We start from the raw sequence: 24,154 nt of genomic DNA, 5'->3' as shown, positions 1-24,154 counted from the left end.
GCCTGCAAAGAAGGGAGGAATGAGGGGAAGTTGATTTGGATATTTTTTTTCTTATTTCTCATTCACCTATTCTGTTCAAATGCTAATAAAATAATTTCCCTAAGGTAGGTTCTTTTTTCCTGTGATGGTAATTGCCAAGTGATCATCCTGTCCTTATCTTGACCCAGAACCATTCATTTGCATTTTTCTCACTCCATCCTGTTGAGGGGGTGAAGTTATAAAGAAGGTTCATAGACACCTTGCAGCTAGCCAAGGTCACCTTACCACAAACAGTATTTCTTCTTTTTATTTAAGTAGCAAGCAGAAGCCCCCCTCAAATGAATGCCTTCCTAGGAATATTGTATGTTTTCTCTTTTTGAGGTTCAAATTTTCATATACTCAAGGGGACTCAAGGAATGCACAATGTTTTATGGAAGAAAGTAATATATACAGACATGATTAAGAATTATTTTGGTAATAAAGATAATCATAGAATGGTTGAGGTTGGAAAGTGCCTGTCTAGTTGAGTTCCCTGCTCCAGTAGGGCCACCGACCACCAGCTGCTCAGGAGCACTTGAAAATTGCTTTTGAATATTTCTTAAGGATATCTCTAACCTCCCTGAACAAATCCCTTTAATTTAAAATGTGAGCAATTTCTAGAACATAGATTTGAACAGAGAGGAGTGATAAACAGTAAAATCAGGCCGACTTTATCTTCATTATTTGCAAAGCAGAGGTTACTGTTATGTGGCAATCCCATATCCAGTCTGCCAACTCACACAAACACTTTCAACACTTTCACTGACTTCAGAGCAGAAATCACTGATACTGAAGAAGTACACAGATTTCCAAACTACCTCCCCTCTCCCAGTGTGATGACTTCCTTCCAAGGAGCTCTGTCTATCAAGGAGGGCAATAATGACAAGCCCTTGTTACAATCTTTCACCCCTCAGTATCTTCCTAATGTGCTTTGATTAAGACAAGAGTTCAGTTGTGTAAGGGCTCCTCACTAGTTTAATGTCATTTAGCAGAGCACAAAATGCAACTTCCCTGAATGACAGCACAATTCCATTACTATAAAAGCTACTTGAGACATATTACTGTGGACTGGGACAGTGGCAGGGTGGGACAATACACGTTTTTAATTCTTCATTAGGAAAAGCCTTTACCCATAGTATGAAATATATATCTCCTAGAATAAATGAAATGAGCTCTGTAGCCATTGTGTTTGCCTAAAATACTCAATGTAGAATTGATGAGATGTGCATTCACATCTTTTTGAGGAAAGGCAGAGAGTTGATCTTCCTTGAAATGGAAAGGGAAAAGGCAGGCATGCTGATTCCCTGTATTGGGTGCAATAAGGAAGGATAGTTCCAGAATTAGGGAACCCAGCACTAGATTAGGCATTATCTTGGAAATTTCAGTACTAGGATTCAATTTCCTGCTAAGCACCTGACTTCAGCCTGGGTGAACATTCACAAGTAGTCACACACCTCCATGCTCCTTCAGTATATTTATAATTAGAGTATTACTGCTCTGTGAGACTACATTTAAAAAAGGTTTTCAGATATTGTCTATTCAATGATAAAATACATGAATTGGAGAAATATGAGCAATGCACACCTACTCTTGGAACAGATGAAATTGCTCTGTGTAGATTTTCTTCTTTTCAGTTTTAGAATAGGCCTGTTTTAGAGCTCAGTAGATTTTAAAAAATTGATTCATTATGCTTTTTTTTAAATTTAACAATTGCATTTAATCTTCCTGAGGTTTCTGATTATTGAAATTTTATTTGGAATCAAATCAGAAACCAATACATTTTACTGAAATAAAAGTTTTGAAAAAAGGTGTTTATTGTTTTAATTGAAAGAGCATATTTTAAATTTCATTGAATTTAAGCATTCCACACCCCACATTTTATTCTGCAGTTCTTCACTCTATTGGAACATCCCATCTGTTTTGCAACATTTAATATTGAAGTCAATTTGTTTTACTAGTCATGCTAGTTTATTCACATTTTTCACATTACATGGATAGCAAATGGGAGGACAAAGGGATAAATTACATTCCCTGCATATGACCTTTTCACCCCTGTCTGTGTTTCCCTGGAAATGATGGCTTACATGACAGGACAGCCTAGAATGGCAAATGCTTAGTGACATTGGCTTTTTATCCCTAGCCTCTTGGTCGGAGCATCTTTTCAAAACATTTTCTTTATTGGCTTTTTACACTGTTTATCACCAAAATAATTGATGTCTGCACAACATTTCTGCAGTAGTCTTGCAGACTGGAACTGGGGACAAGGAGGAGAATAAAAAAGGTAGAAATTCTTATACAGCATGCAGTTTCCACAGAAATTCAGCTCTAATAATCAACTGAAATTGTTATACTACTCCTAATTGTGTTATTCTTTCAGGAAGAATAAATGGCTGCCAGAAGTCTGACAGAAGATCAGTGGCATGGTTAAAAACAATCTGCAAGTCCTCTTAGTCAATGCCTTCCCCACATGGTTTCTGTTTGAAGTTTACTTTTTACATTAAAAACTGGTTTTATAGTTCTATTTATTCCTTTTGTAATTTCCAATTAAGTTGCCAGTGTTGGATGTTTGTTTTTATTTTATCCATTTATAATATGCACTTATGGCATAGCACTGAAATTAAGGAAAGCAATTTTACTCCAACGCTACTTGTCATTAAATAAATTAAATCTGTACACTACAATGACATGAGGAAAAATTACATGGCCCAGATCACATCATATACATAGTGCTAAAATCTCTTCATCCAAAATGGGCAGCTCTATTCACAATTACTATGTGAAACAAGTTCCAGGTCTTGTGCCCTACATGGTGTTCATACAAAACAGAAAGGGTTGAAGCAGCAGAACCCACACCAGGGCACAGTCTCTGGGGTGGCAAAGGCACTCTTGAGAGAAATAAAAATTCAGGATATTACTATAAACTTAGAAGACCAGAGATCTGACTGCAGGTGTTTGCTTTATCAGCTGAATATCCTCATTTTGGACCACTTGCTATAATGAGATATCTTTTAGTGTGTAAGTCCCCATATCTTTATTGCATGCAACTGTGACAGGGATGCTCTAGGAACACTTAGCACATCTCACAAGATGGTTAAGGAATAATGCACTGCTCAGGGATGCTTTACAGTTCAGTCTCCATGCATTTGGCCTTTAGAAACTTATTCCAAAAAATGCCAAAATAATACAGAGAGGTGTTCAAAAGGAATTTAGCAGTCTCAATAATAAGAAAATTATGTGCTTGAGTATCAAAATTGGCAGTGAGGAGTCTAGTAGTCTCTTAATATTTTAAGCCTTCAAATACTCTGTGATGTGAAATAGGAGTCCCATTAGTTGCAATACATATTATTGAATAAGTGAAGCAGATAATGAAAAAAGTATCAAGTATCTGAATACTTTGTTAGCTTGTTAGCTTTTTATCTCTACTTTCTGTCATAGTTTTTGGGTTGGACTTTTTAAGATTTTTTGAGGGGAAGGAAGAATTAAATATACTGAGTAAAAGTAAAATATTAATAATTTAAAAAATCTTAATAAAATTACGTTATACAGTTACTGCAATAAAATTCAGCATGAGTGTATAGACAATGTTCAGTAGTAAAGTAATTGCTTTACATCTTCATTTAGTGTGATGTGACACCACTGTGTGAATAAAAGTACTTGGAGAAGTAACTAAAATTCAATATGCTTTACACTGGAATATCCATATTGGGCAGATATACCTCTTAGGGGAAAACCCCAGGAGAAATAAAAAAGCCTTGGTTCTTCTATGGGACACAAATTTATTGGACTAGGGAAATGAAACATTTGAGTTTCTAGGATGTCACTCATAAGATGTGATTTTTTTCTATGCAAATTGTAAATAAAATAATCTGTGAATTGTAAGTAGGGTGTTTATATTGTTACAATAAAAGCAAGGAGGTTATTCCTGGTTGTGAGACCCAATGCTCAAATATATGAACATGGAATGGAATAAAAAAAATACAAGATAATCTAAACAGAATAAGAACTTTTATTTATTTAAAACAATTTCCCTTAATATTTATGCTGTGTAAATATTAAGAGGCTCAAAAGGAAAAAAAGAAATAAATTGAAATATCTTCTTTCTTTTCTTTGAAATATGAAAAAGGTCATAGTTTGGAATCTTCTATTTAAATTTCTTTGATTTGACAAATTTTTGCTTATAATAGAAAGGTTTGTGACCCATACACTTTAGCACAATCTTTTGAAAAAAAAATAATCAAAACTCCCTTAATATTCTAACATGAATTATACTAATATCAAAATTGAATTAACTATAAAATTATTATAACTTACTAGTGGTTCATATGCTGTATATAGCTGCACATGGAGAAATCCTGAACTGTGACAAACACTCTATGCTGATGAGGTAGATCATTAGAACTTTACAAACAAGAGATTTAATTCCATTTAGTGCTGCATTTGAACAAAGAGTAAGGAGAATTAAAAGCACTTTCTGGAGTATTGATACAATATCCACAGTAGGGAAAGGGCCATGATCAACCATGATTTTATCTGGAATGCCTAAAAAATTTCTTCAATGGACACCAGCAACATGTGGAAGAGATGTGGAATAGAGGAGGCTGCATAAGAGGGATGTACACATTTTTAGATTTTAAACATTAAAATTTATTAAATTTAGCATGACATTTAAAATGTAAGAATTTTAAAACAGTTTTTACCCAGAACATAGTGTGCCATGCAGGTACAAATCCTGGGAAATGCTGCTGCTCCCAGAGCCTTCAATAGACTGACTTATACAAGGTCATGAAGCAAATCACTGTCAGAATTTGCATCATGACTGCAAGGTCAAGATCATGGTCGTTTCCACAGATGTGACAGCTTTCCAAACTCTTTACATGCTAACCACATAAGAAATTATGAAGAGCTAAACAGACTGAATTCATTAAGAAGGATGAGTTCTCTTTTTTGATTCTCACTTTGTGGAGATGGACACATAGATGAAATTTTATTCTTGCAAGCAATATATCTTTATTAAAGAAAATTATTTCAAAAAGGTACAACCATCAAATTAATTTAAAACACTGAAGAATAATTTGAGATTTCTCTTCCATGGAAATCACACCTATGATAATGGTGTTAAAATTAAGAATCTGCCATCAATGATTCAGTCTGGAGAAAAATCACTAGAATAGACACCTAAAAAAAAATTATACGAAAATAGAGGAATGTGACCCCTGTGTCAACATATGACCTGCTGTTGTGGTTTAACCTCAGTTGGCTAGTGGTCACACACTCTCCCCACCAGCAGAATCAGAGACAGAATCAGAGAGGTAAAAGTGAGAAAACACAGGTTGAGATGAAGACAGCTTAATAGGTAAGTAAAAGCCACACATTCAAGCAAAGCAAACCAAGGAATTTATTCATCACTTTCCATGTCAGGAAGATGTTTGGCCATCTCCAGAAAAGCAGGATCCCATGATATGCCATGATAAACTTGGGAAGACAAAATGTCATCACTCTAAACGTGACCTTCTTCCTTCTTCTCCCCCAGATTTCTATGCTAAGCAAGCTGCCATGCAAGATATGATATGCTTTGTGTCATTTGGGATCAGCTGAACTGGCTGTGTCCCTTCTCAACTTCTTGTGCACCCCATCCTCCTTAGTGGTGGGGTTGGTAAAGAGCAGAAGAGTGTGTGAGAAAAGCTCAGCCATAATGAAAACATCCCCGGGTTATCAGCACTATCTTCATCACGAGTTCAAGACACAGGCAAATATTAGGTACTGTGAAGAAAATTAATTGTATCCTGGTCTATCCTAGCACACATTCCTAGAACAGACTAGGAATTACTGGTGTAATGTAGAAGTTGGAGGGTGATATATTTTTTATGACATTCCAATTCTGAGGCACTGTACAATGAATACACTATTATTCAGGGATAAAAGTAGTATTACTATCACCTGAGGAAGCAATATAGCACTAGCAAAATATTCTTTACTTTATATGAGCTTCATTCACACTAAGGCCTCAGAACTTTTTGCAGTCATTGAAGATGAGAGCTGGAGGGTGAAAGATGACAGGAAATTATTAGTATGTGCATGTAGTTGTCAGTGTGCATGACACAGATAGAAATGAGGTATTTCTCTTTTTACCATATAAATAGAATAACCTCCTATTAAAATGATGGCTAAAACATGCTTTAAAATAATCTATGAAACATCTACATATTTATTTTAATGAATTATCAATATTACAGTCTCAGTTCATTTGCTGGCACAGAGTTATACAGAGCCACTCACTTAGGATGTCTGGGCTACTGGATATCCAGTTGGGAATGGCAGATACAGTTCAAGACTTAGGGAAGACTTTTCTACCTGGAATAGCATTTGGGTGCACAAGCATTATATCATAAGGTATTCCAGATGACATTACCTCCATCTGCCCTACACATGAACATCAAGCTGCTACTGTCTCAATCACTCCATTCTTCACTGGCTGTCCTGACTGGAGACCTGGTCTCATTTCAGACAGTGCAGGCTGTCCCACTTGATCTCAATAGAATATCAGCAACTCTGAGTAACCCCTACAACATCTGTGCCATATCTGAAAGCCCCATTTGTTTCTTTATGTACTCTACAATGTCTTAATTGATAGTAGGTATCTGTACTTTGTAAACAGTATCCTCTCTCTAGGGTTTGGTAGGTTGAACAGCTCTCTAAGAATCTTTGGGAATATTGACTATATCCCCACAGCCTAACATGTCTTTTACACTCATCACAGACTTAAACACTCACATAGATGCACCTACATTTAGCTATTTTAAATTTAACATTAATTCTAGCAAGAAGATATATCAACTTGCTTCCAAAAGTCCCAGACTGAGGTAGGTAATCCACACATATATTGCAAGCCCTAGGAACATTTCAGAGGAACATGAGGTGGGTGTGACATCCCATAAAGCCCCATACATCCCCAGTAACCTTCATTCTTCTAGTATATATTTTTTCTCTATCTGATTTTGTCAGATATTCCCTGTATAGTTTCCATCTGCCTCCCTCCAAGTAAATGTATATTAAACTATTTTATCATTGCTTTCTAACACTAATTTATTAGCACACATTTTGAAGACAGGAAAATGGATTTCAGTACTTCACATATGTGCCTTTCAGTGCCTGTCTGCATTAGAGTTGTTTAGTCTAAAATTATGAGCCTGGTCATTCACCTTGTCCACATTTGAGTATCACAAAAAGAGAATATCCATTTCTCCCCTAAAGAATCCACTGTTAAGGCTTACTAGCATTTTTGTGGATACCACCTCCTGCTATGTGCAAGACATCTCACACACCTGCTGCTTTGGATAGAGCCAGTAGCAATGGCAGAAGAGGCCATCACTCAATCATACTGAGACGGGCACATTCCAGGGAGCACCTGAAAAGGCCAATATGAGTTTGAGAGCAAGAAGGCTTATTGTACAGGGAGCCAAGTGAAAAGATAGAGTACCTGTCACTATATGACATATTCTTTATCCTCGGAAGATTAAAAAACCCATTATCTTTTCCAGTAGATTATTTTTTTCTTACAATACACCCAATCTATGATTGAAAATAGATCTTAAGAGCAAGCACACCCCAAGCAGTATCCCGACATTAATTCCACCCAGCATTCCAGAAGTCACACAAGATACTACACATAGTGTCTGTCTCCTCCCTCATTCTGAAATCCCCACCAAAACAGAAAAGGTGGAGTCTGGGAAGGTTTTTCTGCATTTAATAGAGGCCCCCAATATAGTTCTCCCTCTCAGATCATAAATTATTTAAAAAATCCAGAAAGAGCCTAGTCAAAAAGAAACACTGTTCCAATTTAATCTCTAAATCAAATTAGTGGATTGTCTGAACAAGAATTTGACAGAATTGTCCATAGAGAGCTAGCATCAAAGGATTTTCCTTTCTGAACCCCAGACCTGCTGCAGAGCCTAATTTGGAGGTGACCCAACTCAGGTTTTTTTTCTCAGACAAATAACGTGCATTGAATACAGTGAATCAATCATCTGCAGAGCCTTTGAAGTCCAGCTATTCCAGGGCAGAACAGAGGATGCTCCCAGACTCTTTGCAGAATCAAGAGCACTTCTGGAGATGATATGATTTCTTTTTTGCTTGGAAGTATTTGTTTGGAAGAATGGCTACTAACAGATCAGAACTTCTTTCCTCAGCATTCCTGCAACTCATGCTTATGGTGAATATAAGGGGTTCTTTGGGTTTGGGGTTTGTAAGATTGAAATGAACTCTTGAAATAACTTGTCTTGCATTTTAGAGATAATAGTCTCTCAGGAAAGAGAGAGAGAGGTCAAATCATGACCAGCTGCCTGCAGAATTAATTCCCAGCCATGGAGCCCTTTTCTCTGTCCTTTTTAGCTCTCTTTCAGTTCACAGATGCATGTCCCCTCTGTGCTTGTCTAAAAAGTTTATGAAAGCAGCTTAAGCCTAGCAACATGAGTAGGGCAAAAGAAGAAAGCAAATATATTTGCTATGAACTTTCTATAGGTTCTGAGAGCTCAGCTCTGATGAGGTTCAGGAGTCAGTGTCTGATCAGTAAGACAATACCTGCTCAAACTTCACTACAGGAAAGAGAAGAGCAGGTAGTGAAAGAAAGGTGACAGCATGGGCACCAGATTTGTGTAGCTTGGGAATATTTTGAATCTCAGCACATGCCCTTTCAGTTTGAGGATTTTATAACTATATGTTATTGCACAGTAGCTTCTAGCAACCTTAACAGCTGTTCAGAAATGTTGTGGTGGCCAGAATAAATTGTATGATTGCTGAGATAAAAATATGGGAAGTATAGAAGTGTGATGAATCAGGTAAAAAAAAAAACCAAAAACTGTGGTAGGTGAGTAGTAGCTATAAAGTACAATGAGAAATCACTGGTAAGTCATTCACCTTTTTCTTGTACACTCTGTCATTAATTTTATTGCTGCTATAGTTTGTCATGTTATTTCATTGCTGTTTCCAGTAAATTGTTCTTATCTCAACTCATCATCTTACCTATTGTGCCTCCAATTCTCTCAGCCCAGTCTCCTACCAGGGGAAGGCAGAGGAGAGAGTGAGCAAGTGGCACATGGTTTGGACAGGTTTCAGAGGGAACACTAAGTTGGAGAATACCATCCTTAACCATAACAGCTTCTACCTGACTCTTCCTCATTTGATGTTAACATCTACAGAGGCAGGATTCCATCTGTAACTAAATGTTTTCTCATACGTGCAAACCCTAGATCTTCTCCTTCAATATTAATGTAAAGTGATGCATTTAGTCCACTAGGAATGTGGATGTAAGGGGAATTTCTGGTAATCAGTGATTCAGGGCTTAAAGGGAACCCATACCATCAATTTCTTGACTTACACTTCCAAAATGTGTTAGGGAACAGAGGAAATGCCAGTGCTCCCTGGAAGAGTAGATAAGTACATAGCCAAAAGTCTGTAAGTTTAGTGGAATTTCCCAGACCTGAGATAATTTAACAAATAAATTCTGTCGTCCCCCCCCCCCCCCCCCCCCCCCCCCGCCCAGTCATTGCTACAGAAACCAATGAGAAAATGCATAAAACTTCTAAGTCTGGCATCTAATTCATCTAACAGGAGTTATAGATTCTAAAACCTAAATAAAAATGTCCCCTATTAGCGATGTAACAAGGAATACAACACAGCACACCTTATCTTGATCAAGTGAGTTCATACTCACAGGAATATCACAGAATCAATTAGACTGGAAAAGACCCCTGAGATCACCAAGTTCAACCTATAACCTAAGTGCAATGCACTAAATGCCACATCCAGTATATCCTTAAACACCTCCAGGAATGCTGACTCCACTACCTCCCTCAGCAGCCCATTCCAATGCTCAATCACCTTTTTTGTGAAAAATTTTTTCCTGATGTCCAGCCTAAACCTCCCCTGGTACAGCTTAAGACTGTGTCCTCTCATCCTGTTGCTGGTTGCCTGGGAGAAGAGACCTATCCTCACCTGGATACAACTTTTTTTCAGGGAATTGTAGAGAGTGATATGGTCTTCCCTGAGCCTCCTCTTCTTCAGAAGAAAAACTGCCTTTTCCCCAGCCACTTTTCATAGAACATGCACATATATATTTTTTCATTGTCTTGCTATACAATCCAAGTAAAACTGTAGCAAGGCAGTAGGATAACAGATGCAGATTTTCATGACAGCAAGTACATATATGCAGATAGACATACATCTCATAGAAATCTTGTTTGGTTTGCAAACAACTGTTCCAAGCTATATGGTCTCAGATTTTGCTTTCAGTTTTCTCGGTCTCAGATGGTGCCTTGGTGCTTGTTTGCTGTATTTCTGTGGAGAGGGTATCACCACTGTCACACAGAGCTTTCTCTTGTAGTCTAATTTCTTGTCACAGAATTGTCCAGCTCTGCTTCTCTTCTTTACTGGAGGTGTCCAAGCCTTTGGCAGAAGTGGACCAACTAAGTGTAACACACAGTCAGAGCTCTTTCCTTCTGAGGGTAGTTCTTATAATTTGGTCAAATATTCAACTGAAACGTAGAGGTCAGGTTAAGAGATGCAGTATTGAAAAATGTTGTTGGAGAACCCTCTGGCGCAACTCACTTGGCATCAGCATCAACATATGCACTGCCAAGACTTACTTCATCTAATGCACCTATGTGAGAACAGTGCATTACAGAGATAGTAACAGAAAGCATAATCACATATAGTAACTACAGGATGATGGTTCCATGAGAAAAGCAAGGTCCAGTGGAAGCAATAAATCCTCAGTGTTGTTAAGATCCCATTATAAGAGATGCCTCTGGGGGATGAAGGGAGAGAAAGAGAGGGAATAAGCAAAAGATATCACCACAAGGTGAATTCCTGTTGTATCCCTCTGGTTCTTCTTCACCCTGGTCTTTGGTTGTTGGGTCTCTCCTCTGGAGGTATCACTTTTTATGTAGTCCAGTCCCAGGTACTCACAGGGTGTAGATGCCATTCCCATGACTTGAGATGTCATGTGCTTAAGCACTTAACTCCTTTCTCACCGTCTTCCATGGTGGCAATTTTTGCCTGGATGTTATCCAAAACTGTACTGCTCTTAGGCCTCGAAACAGCTTTTTCAAGTTGTGCCATCTGCATTTAGCTCAAGTTCTCTTGTGATGGCTTATCTTATGGGGACAGTGTTTTGAGATATGCAACTTCATTCTATAATTCCTCAAAAGTGTCTCCAGATCTGACCTGTAAAATGCAAACCTTAAATGCATACCATGAATCTGTATAGACACTGACACTTTCTCTTGATGTGCAGGTTCACGCTTAAGTGAGTGCAGTGAACCCAGTAGGCTGGGCACTTGAAACTGTAGGGAAGAAAATTATTTTGAGAATTTTTAACTGGGAGAAAACAGCACATCCTGAAACTAGTTTGCCCCAGCTGCCTCTAAGGAGGGAGAAACCCAGGTTGAATTAGTAAGAGAACAGAGATTCTGGAGTCAGTTGGCATTTTCATTAAGTAGTTATGATGCTTGTGATGCAGGTATATGATGCTTGCATAATTGCAGTTTCTTTTGGGATGCTTTGTGTCCTTCATTGAACAAAGCACACAGAAGATGGAGTGTGTACTCCTGGAAAGTCTCCAGTGAGAAAATACCAGAAAATTGTCCATATACTGAACCAAGATTGAGGAGTGCAATAGAAACTAGGTCTTATTTCAAGCACTGAAAGAAAAAAAGTATGGGATTCATATTATCTTTGAGGAATTCTGGTCCTGGTGTACAATTGTCTTGGTAAATAAAGCTAAACAAAGAATGCAAATTGAGGTATATGTGGACAGAGAGAGAAGGCAGAAGATAGATCAATATCACCAACTTTAGAGTTACAGAGATGGAGCTTGGAATAATCCTAGGGTTAGGAACAGCTGGGTGACTCATGATAATAAAAGCATTGACTTTTCACAAATCTTGGACAAATCTCCAGATTCGTCTTTCTTGTTCATTAAATTTTCCCTGGTTTTTTGGTGGTAAAATGTGTGTGTGTATGTCATAGAGTGACCATGAGAGGCTTAATACCTGGCACTATAAAAAAACAGCCATCAGAAGGCTGCTGTGTTGGATGGGACAGGAACAAATAGATGATAGCAAATGATTGGTCAGAAAGAAAAAAATTTACATTGCTTCAAGAATAAGAGACATATCTCTCTATTTACCTCTTCCAAATAGCCCAAAAGCAACACATTCCTATATCTTATTCAGCATTTTTAATCTACAATTAAATTAGTGTTTCTGGGTGACCCTGTTGTAGACAAGAAGCTAAAAACTTCAGAAATAACTGTATCAGCCTTACTGATCATAACCTGTATTAGATAGCTAGAGGAAAGAGATCTGACCTTCTGACTAGGTAGACACTAAGTTTTCACTAAACAACACATAAATTACAAGAGACATGCCTCTACCTTAAGTTTCAACAAAAGTATGATGTCATATAGATTTTTTTGCACTTTTCATGCCAGGAAAAGAAAAAAAAAAGCTTACTGCTAGTGAACTGCAACCAAAAAATGCAGCTTTATTATCTCTTGTGATTTTGCTGAGCTGTAGACAACACCTACATAAGTGAGCTGGTTTACTTCAGGTCAGGTTACATCAACAGTTTCCTTATTAGAGACCCTTAGGATTACACACAAGTTAAATGCCTTTATGGTCCCTTCATTAAAATCTTTCCAAGAGTACCTTATAAGCATAAGTAATTTAAATTCCTGAGCTCACTTTATCTATTATCACTAAGTGGAGAAAATGCCATTGTAGCTACTGACATTGGTATCTTGAACCTGTCCAAAAAGCAGCAAGGCAGACTCTTACTGACTGAGGGGAGTGATGCCCAAACACACCTTTTAATAGGATCTGAATCACCATGATGGTGAGAAATGCAGCAGAGACACAAAGAAAAGCAGTGTGAGGTGATGTAATCCTCTAATCTGAGGAGAGTATATTATTCTCCTACCTAGATATCCTTTCAAAAGGCTGGATGGACAAGTAGTTAACAATGGAGCTTCTCTGCAGCATTTCTTAGCCTTTTCTTGCTCTCTTCCTTTCAGCTCATTGGCTTTGTACAACAGGGCACTTACAGCTTTGCAAAGGAGGACTGATTTCTTTCAGCTGCCCTCCAGACTACCAGATAAAGGACCAGACGTTCCCCAAGGTGCCACATGGCCGTAAATGCTACAAGTTCACTCCTCTGGTAGAAGCTCCTTTGCCCAGGGTCTCTCTAAAATCCTTCTGCTACTTCAGGGTCAGTCATATGTCACTCACTGGAGCTTCCCATAAACACTAACTCTTACTCTAAAAAGGGAGAACCCCTCTGTGCAGTTCACAGCAGGCAGCTTGCTAGACTACAGAAGAGTTGCACTAATCCAGACAAGGAACTTTATTATCAGTCTTCTGCCTGTATGTGGTTCATTCTGGAGATTGTTTGCAAAGTTAAAAAAACTACAAGAAACTGCTTTTTTCTTTCCTTTGTTTTCCCCTGTAATCCGAGTAAAACTAGAAATACAGTGGTAAAACAGATGCAGACTTCCATGTCAGCAATTATTTATTGGATATTTAAGTGTTATCTGCTAAGCCTAGCCACAGTGCATTTGTGGTGGGCATTTCTCATACATGTATATCCTCACTAAGGCATATAAACTTCAGTACTGAGAAAGGATATACCTTAATCTGTGATATATCCTTTGCACAGCTGTGTAAGGGGCAGCCAGAATTGCTTTATGCCCCAAAACAGGTGCAGGAGAATACATTCAGAGCAATGACCCAGTACTTCTTGCACTTGCTAGCAAAGAGATGATGGGAACTGTACTATTTACAGGGTAGTGCTCTAATCTTTGAACATATGGAGAAAACAAAAAGCAATTAAGTCTCAAGCAGGGATAACAGAGGCTAGATCTGTATCTGCAAAAAAAAGGTCACAAGCTCTTGACCCCATGCCAATTCTAAGAAAATGCTGTGCCTACATTGCTACCTAGGACTGGATGCTGACATGATGTGGATTAGAGACAGGTTTTTGTCCAGCTGCTGCTCCAGAGCAGAACCTCAATAATACTAATGACAAACTCTTCAATATACCTACTTCTCTCTTTAGGTTCTAGCAGTTGAAAATGAAAACTCTTTGAGAAAAGACACAAGTTCTCACAAAAGACATCTTTCCTTATTCAGAATAGTGACAAAGATCAGAACCTTTTACAGCAGTAATCTCTCATCTTTGAATACCCATAATGTTAAAAAGCTATATAAAATATTCTCACAAACTAAGATATTAATTTTGAGTATTCAATAATCTTTCCTTTTTAGGTATGCTGTTGACTTTATTTCATTTAACAAAACAAACATATGACGTGACATCTTACGCTTCCAGCCATGTTCGTGCACAGTGATTCAAACAGGAATGCATCTAAGCACTTATTCTATGTGTTACTTGCAGACTACCTCTGTGAATTATTCCCTTTGTAATTACAGGCCTTCACTAAATGGCATGGAAAAGATGAATTAGGCCACATTTTCCAAGCAGTACATGCAACAATGCACAAGCCTATTTGAAAAAGTCGCCTAAAACTCGCTAAAGACTTGCAGTTCATTAAAGGAACTCTGTTACTTCACAATCTTCCCATCCATCACTCTGAACTTTGTCCTTTTCCTGGTGACTTTGCAAAAATCATTTGCTACTGCCATGAAGGGCAGGGGCTACATGAAGGTACACAAGGGGCTCACAGTGTTAGCTTCAACTCTGCCAGTGAAAGTGGAACAGACACAGCACTGGGGTAAGGAGAGAGAGAGAAAGGATGGGAGGTAGAAAAAACACCACCTTTCAGGTTTTCTTAGGTCAAAAGCTGGTAGAAAGCTAGTGAAATAAAATTTAAATAAGAGACATATCTGCAAACTTTCATAAGGCCCCAAAAAACTCGCTTCATCAGACTCTTAAAAAAAGCTTATGGTTGATCATGTGCTCTGGGTTTCTCACAGAAGCACAGACAAGATATTCTCAAGAGGTTCAAACAACAGAAAAAAAACACCAAACTTTACTGGCAACTTCAGAAATTCAGAGAACTTTGGCAAAAGTTTAAAGCAGCATTGAATCAATATAAAACACTTCACAAAGCATTAACTTAGGAAACTCCAAGTCCATCCAATTTTAAGTTTCTTAAAACTCTAAGAAGAAGGAATTAGAAGAATAAAAAGGATGGGAGAAATACAGAAAATACGCAGAAAAGTACAAGCATTGTTACCAACTCCTGGCTCTAGTAGTGTTTAGCTGATAGAAATTCCAAGAGGAGGGAGGATCAAGACATGTGTTTCCTTCTGTTCTTTAAATGCCTTCCTGGGCCACTTCCCCAGCCCTTTGGTCACACAGGAGCTGGGCTGGGGCCTCCAGAGGCAGCTGTGGAGCATTGCCTGCAGTGTGCCAGGGACTGGCAGCACTGCAGGGCTGGGATACAGGCTGAGGAAGGGTGGGGTGTAAGGGGCAGCTCATCACCCCACCAGAGCCAGCCCCGAGCTGCCCCTGCCACACCCACACAAACACACCTCCCTGAAGTGCTTCAAGCCAGCAATCCTTCCAGGCTCTATCACCTTTACATATTTAACTTCTCAACAAATAGGTTGTCTTTTTACCTTTTTAAATTCCACAAGTTCCACAGTGCATGTTTTTGCTGAATCTATGTCCTTTTAACTCTCTGGGAGATGAGAGACTAGTCATGCTCATTTTGCCACCTGCCTCTCGGAAAATCTGTCACCCTGTGTAATTGCTGCTCCAGACCTGAATCTCAGTAAAGCTAGAAACACTGGAAGAGAAAACTTGAGACTTCTTCACTTTGATTACACAAGGCATTACATGAACACCTACTAAGGTTATTTACAAGAACTCACCAAAATAGCTTGGAGCTCATTCCCAACCCCAGGGCATACCACTGGTTTTAGAACCACTGCTAACAACCTATGCAGTCACAGTGAATTCTTCCCAGCATCTAAAATCAGTCAGCTTTTCACTCACCCTACCAGTGTACCACAATTGCAGTAACACAAACAGACAGATTGTAGTCCCCAAAAAGCCTCTTTTCCCTCCTTATAGAGTTGCAGCAGGGAGATGCAGCTTATCTACCTGAGATTTCCTGCTGATCTCTGCTCCAGCTGTCCCCAAAATAAGGGTTAGTGAGGGTACAGACATGGCTATTGTAACACAAGCCCAGAGGCTCTTGAGCCTGGAATACATATGTAGAAATATGCTATTTTCCCCACTTTCCCAGAAGATCACTAAGAAACAGAACTTATGTGTCAGGTTTGTTTTTATACTGCACAGTATACATTTACAATGCAGTAAAGAAATAAATAAATGTCCTGGGTACAAACTAAGAAGCAGAAATGGTTCAGTACTGCTCTTGAACTGTTTTACTGAAGAAGCACATTAGTCCACAGATATTCAATTAATCCCACCTGGGAACATGATAACTGCACTGGCTATTTTATTCTTTAAAAAATTCAGGAGAATTTTGGCACAAGAAAATAAAAAAGGCTAGACAGGAAACATGACTAAATTACTTAGTGTTATTTAAAATATTTATTTTAAAAACTAAAAATTAAATTGTTCAAAGAATACATGACAAAGATATGCTTTACTACTAAAGTTGCAAATTTAGAAAAATTAAGAAATTCCAGTGTTACCTTAAGTTATCCTCTTCTATAATAATTAATGTTCCAGAAACTGGTTTTAACTGAATGTTTTTCAGTTCTCTGAAGCAAATAATGCTTAGTGATGGTTACTCAGTCTTGTATTTTCTCCTAATTTTTTGCTTTATAGCCTGCACTCTATTTACTACTCATGAGTCAAGCTCTTTTCTTAAGACAAGCCTATTTTCCTCTTTGTCTTTTCAAGTACACTTAACCATTATAGTTTTTGAGCTGGAATTATTCTAGGAATTATGTTCCAGTGTCAGTCATGTGGGTTTTGAGGCTATCAACATTTCAGCAACTGAGAAGACAAACTAAGAGGCATTAATGGTAAAACTTTTAACTAATATGGAGTATTCTGTTTCAGAAAATCATGGTTAGTGAAATTTAAGACTAATTTTGGTTTAAATTAATTTTTCTGACTTAGTGAGGAACTGTGTCCCTCAGAATCAGGGATTGAGTCCAGTTGTCCTAGAAAAACTAATTGTCTTAATTGAGGCTTAATTTTTTTTCTTTTCCTCTTATCATTTGCCTAATCCACTACTGTATTTCAATATTTCATCTTCTGAGGAAGGGATCCTATAGAAAACAATCATTTCTGAAAGACCTTAAATCATACCAAAGCAAATCTGCTCAGAGTGCTGTATTATGCAGAAGAAATCTGCTATTTGCAGAAGAAATCACTTGTAATCAAGGCAAGACTGCCTTGTCAATAAATGTAATGAGAGATTATCAAGCACCTCAATCTTGACATTTCGTAAAGCCTGAGCAGTGAACTTTGCAACCAAAATAAAGATTTTTAAGATTTTTGTTGTGTTGAATCCTATGTGTCATCATATATCAGTTTTTCATCAACACAATTAGAATTAGTAAACCTAATAAGTGACAGTTTTTCAAATTCAGGGAATTACAACAGACATCTTATGCCATCTCTAGAAAATAAGGAGATATTTATGGTTCTGATACCAAAGGAACAGTGAGACTTGACTGTTGCAACCTTCATACTATGACAGCAAAATATTTCCTTGCCAGAAGAGCTCCCTTGCAATTTTTTTAGGGTGCAAGACATTTTGTTTCATTTTGATTCTGATAATCCTCATGTTCTCTGTTCACTTTTACCTCATGTTCCCATTCTCTTTGTATAACCATTTTAAATCTCCTTTCCTTCATAAAGCATGTCTTCCTTGGTCCTATTTCCACCTGCTGTTCTTTGCTTTGTTTTTCTTTTTTTGTATTTACACACTCATCACTCATTGTCTCTGATTCCTATTCCAGTCTTTTCACTCCAGCATTTCAACCAACCTCTGCCTAAGCTCCACATCAATGAATCAGGAGCCATTTCTCTATTCTTTTGGACATTCCTTTGTTCATCTCAGTTTCCAGCTTCCTTTCTTACTCCCTCAATCTAAAATACTCCTATCTACGCTCTTCAAGGTCTACTCACATCCCTCTGAGTTTCATTCAGGCAGGATCCTCCTAAATCCAGCAGCCCTAAAGGCTGACTACAGTATAAAGGAAAGGGTGTCCTTATTCTCACATGTATTGTTTCTGCTCCTGCCTGCAGCAGCTCACAGCTGCAATTGCATTGAAAAACCTGCTGAAATATCAAGAATGAAACATGCTGAAATAAATGAATCTGTGAGATACAAAATTGCAAAACTTGTAAAATTGTACTGAGCAAGGATGGAATGTCTTTTTCTGGGTTATCTGTATCACCACATTTCTAGACAACAAAAGGCTTGACATGGCCATCTCTTCACTCTCACACTTTTTATCCAGATCCTTTTTCTAAGTTGCGATGGATCTGGAGTTTTCCGAAGAAAAACATTAGTTAACTTTAGTTAGTAATTTATAGATATGAGCATATGAAGCCTGACATTCTTCTGAGATGGAGCTGTGGTTTTGTTTGTAGAGAAGAAAGTGGAATATGGACTCAATTTCAACAGGACCAATTAATCTGAAATATCTTGATTTAATATTGATGATCAAACCTTTTTTTCAAATATGAAGCATGTAGATGAAGAGTCTATAATATTGAAAGTTCATCAAATATTTCAACTCAATTCCAATGTAACAAGATTTGTTTTTTGAGTATTGGTGGTGGGAGGCGGGGTTTGATTTTTGGGTTTGTTGGGATTTTTTTTGTCCATTCTGCATATCCTTTGCACCTTCATATTTTTCTAAGCTAATTGAAGAGTTGCCCTTTACAGTCACAAGAGAGAAAAGAGCACCTTTTTTTCATGCAATTAATATTATATACATTGGATTTAAACTTCTAGATGAAAAGTACTGCGTTTGTTTTCCTCCATGCTGTACAGAAGCAATTTAGTCTGTTTCCCTTCAAGATGCACACAATTCCAGTCCTTTTAACAAATTCTCTTATTCATGTCTGTGTACATTTCTCACTCTGTGACTGAGTCAAAGTGGGATGTGTATGAAACTGTGGAAGATATCTGTGCCCCCTTTGCCTGGATAAAGCCAGAGGAACAGAGAGCTCTTCCATGGCTGTTACACTGGAGCACCATGCCATTGCTGAGGTGAAATGCTTTACTCCACTTCTAGATAAAGGTGTACCAAAAGAATGTGTCTTTTCCACCACCTATACCAACCTTTTTAATAGAGTGAAAACAGTCTCTGAGCATGTAGCAAATCTGTACTTTTTGCTTCCCCATAAACACCATATGCAAGACACATTCTGGCCTTAAGCACATCTCTTTGTGAATGAAATGTGGCAAAAAAACGTACTATATTTGAGTTTGAAAAAGAATTGCAGACCTGAAGCTATAAAATTTCCACTTTTAACCATCTCTCTTTGAGTCACTGCTTTAGCAGTGCTTTTGCCTGCTTAAGAAGTATTGAAACAAGCACGCAGACAGAAAGGCTGAAGTATTTGTCCCTTACTGAATCCTCAAAGGAAATCAAACTAAGGAATAAAGTTCTGTAGCAGATGAAAAATTCCCCTACCTTTTATTTTCTCTGTCTGTATCTGCTTCTGTTGATACTTGAGAGCTCTTATGCATTCACAACAGCATTTCTCAATTTAGTGAGCATGCCATGGCAATTGATTTAGACAATGCAATAGCTGTGACAGCAATAGGGAGGCACTCCAAATTTAAAAAGTAACAGGACACGCAAAATTGAAGCCTACTGACTGTTTTTGTGATAATTGAATTTCATTGAGTTTTAGTGTGAGAAATGAGCAATAAAAGGGCTGTTTCCAGCCACAATTCCAGGAAATGGCTCGGGCAGCATGTATCAGTAAAATACACGTTGAACATTTACACGCAGAGATCATCTGTGTTACTGATTCAGCCTAATAACCTTTCCTTCTTAGCTGCAAAAAAATTTCAAAAATAGAATAGGTCAGCCTTTGAGATAAAGAATTAAAAAGGGCTGAATAATTTTGTATAGCTCTAGGACAGCAAATTTGCTGTGTGGACAATTTAAATATGTTCCATCCTGAACAGTTTCAAATGAGGATCTCTTTGGTTGCAATTTTTCCAGTACAGTTACTGATGAAAGCTGTTTTCCTGGTGCTTAAAAAATTAATTTTTCACAACTGAAAATATGCATTGGCTTTTTATGATGCCTGAACTTGTTGCTTTTGGAGTGATTGCATATGTGGGGGGTCAGCTTTGAGGTCTTGCTTTCAATAAACACAGTAACTCTGTCTATTCTCAAGGCAATTGCAATTCACTCTGCTGACACTCAGCACTGCTTTGAGAAGAACTGTCTTCACACCTTCAGAAACAGCAGGTTAAGGAATTGCACAGACTTTTGTTCTTTGTAGGAGACAAGCTTCATAACATACTGTCCAGCTGATGTTCAGTTCTGAGGGTGGAGTTCAGGCAGGTTTAATCTAAACTGGATACAAATTGATCTTTGTACTACTCCTTTAATTACCAGAAATGGTCTCTCTATACAGAAGTTCCAGCCCTACACAACTTCTCCTTCTTAGAGTTCTTCAGAAGCGGAAGTTTCTTGCCGCAGTTATTGATTTTATGTGTTCAATAGCATAAAAGCGGGTGATTAATGAATATGTGATCCAGATCCTGAATAAAAACTCAAATAAAATAATGTTTGCCTCGTCAGATGTTGCGAGCGGTGACGTCTCTTTGAGCCTGAAATCTCTCACTGCACAACATTCGGTGGTTTTGGAGTTCATGTTTTTTTCCCAGATCGAGAACCTAAGGAAGAGTCGAAGCCATTTTCTGAGGTCTCCAAGGTTGTTTATTCTTTCTTATCTAAGGAATTCTTTCCCTGGCCTACAGAGGTCTGTTGAGCAGGTCAGTCGGAGGCACATTGCCTGCCCTCTGAGCAGGTCTTATCTTTTATACTATAAATTATGTACATGATGTCTACAATTACTTTCCAATACATGACACCTACATTGCCCTGTCCAACTTTCTCCCAAACAAATCCAGAAGTGTCATCCTAACCCAAAAGATGGATGCCACAAAGAAGAAGAAAGAAAGACACACCATGCCCAAATTCCTCCATCTTGGCTCTGAACCCCTTATTACAAAATTCTATAAATTCACTTTTCTACCTTCTAACAATTTAATTTGTGCCCTACTTATTTATTGTGACTTGCAATTCTTGCCTTAATGATCGTAATTTTTCCCTGGGACTGAGATAAAACCCACAGGGGTCTTCGGCATTGTGCCAAGGCCTTGAGCCCCCTGCCCGGGTCTGGAGGCATCCAGGGAAGCCAGGGAAATATCTTGGATTCCCATAGTCAGATGTCTGACCTGTCTTACAATAAGGGCTTTTATGACTGGTGAAACTGCAAGTAAGTGTTGTGATCAAGCCTAGCCTTACAGTAATGACACACATACAACACTTTGAGAGCACCTAGGACATCTGTGTTTTGTACTGACATTCAGCTCACTGAAGGCCATAAGCGTCAGCAAGTTTCACAAGGATTTGGATTACATTTGACTCTAAATTAAAATTCTAGAAGAGAATCATATTAAAGAGAATCAGCAAATAAGTTTTTTTCCTGTACCTGCCTGCTACTTGAGATGTTGTATAATGAAAGAAGATTTATATGGTTCTCAGAACAAAATAAATTAAGCTCAGCTATTTTTTATCGCTTTAACAAACAATACAACATTGAAAAGCTTAAAAAGAATAAGGTTAGCTGAGAGGGATTTTTGTTTTCCTGAATAATTGCTGACTAACCTGTTTCAATATGTATTCATAGATTCTATTTTGTTACCTTGATGATGTGGGAAGAACTGATGAGAATTTAAATATAATTCATGGTAACAGATTTGGGGCAAGACTTAGTCAAGTCAGTGCATTATCTTTTTGCATAAATAAATAACTTTTTGTGCATAGGATAAGGTAGTTATGTATTGCACAAATAGAGCTGTAATCATATTTTAAGAAAAAGAGAGAGAAAGAATCACACAGTCACTCTTCAATTTTTCGCATGGAACTATGGAACGTTTACACAAGAGTCAGTGCCTAGCAAAGCTTCCAAATTCAGATATAGAAATACCTTTATTACTCATTCATGCAAAGGGAATGTGGCTAAATGTGGGTGAACATACAATTAGACATGAAAATCAAATAAGAGCACAGAATAACAACAATGGCAGCATGGGGAACCATAAGCTAGCACTGATTGGCATTTATCATTAATTTGTATTCAATGTGTGATACAGCTGATGAGGCACTGGGAAATAATGTATGTTTGCAAAGCAGTGCTCAGAATTGCTCTGCCACCATGCCAAAGACATGGTGAATTGAGGAAATGTGACAGTTGTCAGATTTTTACTCAAAAACGGAATCTGACTTTGAAGGATCAGCTTTCCTCTATCACAATGAAAAACAGATCCACAATTGTACATTTCAAAATAGCCAGGGAGAATGTAAATGTAAGTCAGCTGGGTGGACAAAGAAAACATATCAGATAGTTTCTAAGCAGTAAAAGCTGAAATAAGGTATACATGCAAATACCTTCCTATCAAGGTAACTTTGGAGGACATATATAGAGGGTAGCAGAAATGCAAGAAACTCAAATTACTTCTAAATTCTGCACAGAAAGCAGACTCTAGTCTGCCCCCACACTTTTCATTCTCTCTTTTCAGAATAGGTTAATGTGAAAAAAATCAATAGGCTATTAAAATATTTCAAAGATGTATTTCAAACCAATTCTATAGACATGTTCTTATCTACCAGGAATGCACATATCTGTCAAGCAATGACAATACTCTTCTGGAGGAGAACTTTTTAAATATTAGAATAAATACTAGAACATACTACTCTGTAAATGTCAGGAGTACAAGCAAAAAACCTGCAGGGAAGGTTCCTTTTGTTCTTTTTTTTTTTTTTTTTTTTTTTTTTTTTTTTTTTTTTCTGCTGAGTCTGCCCCTCTTTTGGCTTGCTCAGAGCACAGGTGCACAAGGCAGAAGGCTCCTTTGCATGCTGAAGAGAAGGCTGCTGCACTACAGACTTGCCATGGTGCCTCAGGGTACTCACTGAGGTACCAGAGCTTTGACAGACAGGGCTACAGCTACAGCCCAAAGCAGCTACGTGTGCTGATCCCTTCCATTATAATAAAACATTGAGCAGTGCACTTCTGCCAGCTGCATTTCTGCTTCCTACTCACTGGCTTGTTAATTCCAAAGGAAATCTCCATTTTCTTGTAAGGTGCATCTCATCACCAATTATTTCATTTTCAGGATCTAGAACTCTTTACAGAGTACGGCTAAAAGAAAATGTGCACTTTTACATTTTGTTACCTAGACAGTGAGATTTGTGGAATGAAGCCAGTTTGCTCCTGAATATCAGTGTGTACTAGATGAATGCCAGAAGGGAAGCCAGGACTAAGAATCAACTTTACCACTGGCTATTTGTGTAGACTTGCTTATATTGCTCAAGAGTTAAATCCTGACCTGAGACAGAACTTTTAATACTGTAAACCAGGAAGACATGTTCCTTAATGTTAAAGCCTATTCACAGGAAAATCCCAGTCCAGCTCTGTTTTCAACCTGTAGACCCTTGAATTGCAGAGATACTTCTCTTTTGAAATTATTCCTCATATGGAGAAATTCAGTATTTTTAAATCACCTCATCTTTTTGTGACTGAATAATAAGGAGATATTTCAGCTAAAAGTTCATCTCTGATGAAGAAATTTCATTATTTTATTTGAGAGTTTTAACCCCACCTAGATACAGCTAGGAAAAGCTCTAGAAACTAAAATTCTCTTTAAGGGATGGCCTGAAAGGATTTTTTAAATGATGTAAATAGAAATTGGGCAAAAAGAATAAATTGTTCTTGGAGCTGGTAACAGGATAGGCAGGGTATGCTCATCTTTGGTCCAACAATCCTTTGACTGGTCAGTAAGAGCTAACAATACCCCAGTTGAGAAGCCCTTCTTCCTTGTGGTACAGCTTTCTTTGGAGTAGTGACAATTGTGTGCTTGAAATCCTCTGGC

Source organism: Erithacus rubecula (assembly GCF_903797595.1).
Source record: "Erithacus rubecula genome assembly, chromosome: 2".
Classification (NCBI taxonomy): domain Eukaryota; kingdom Metazoa; phylum Chordata; class Aves; order Passeriformes; family Muscicapidae; genus Erithacus; species Erithacus rubecula.
Note: the sequence above shows the minus strand (reverse complement) of the source record.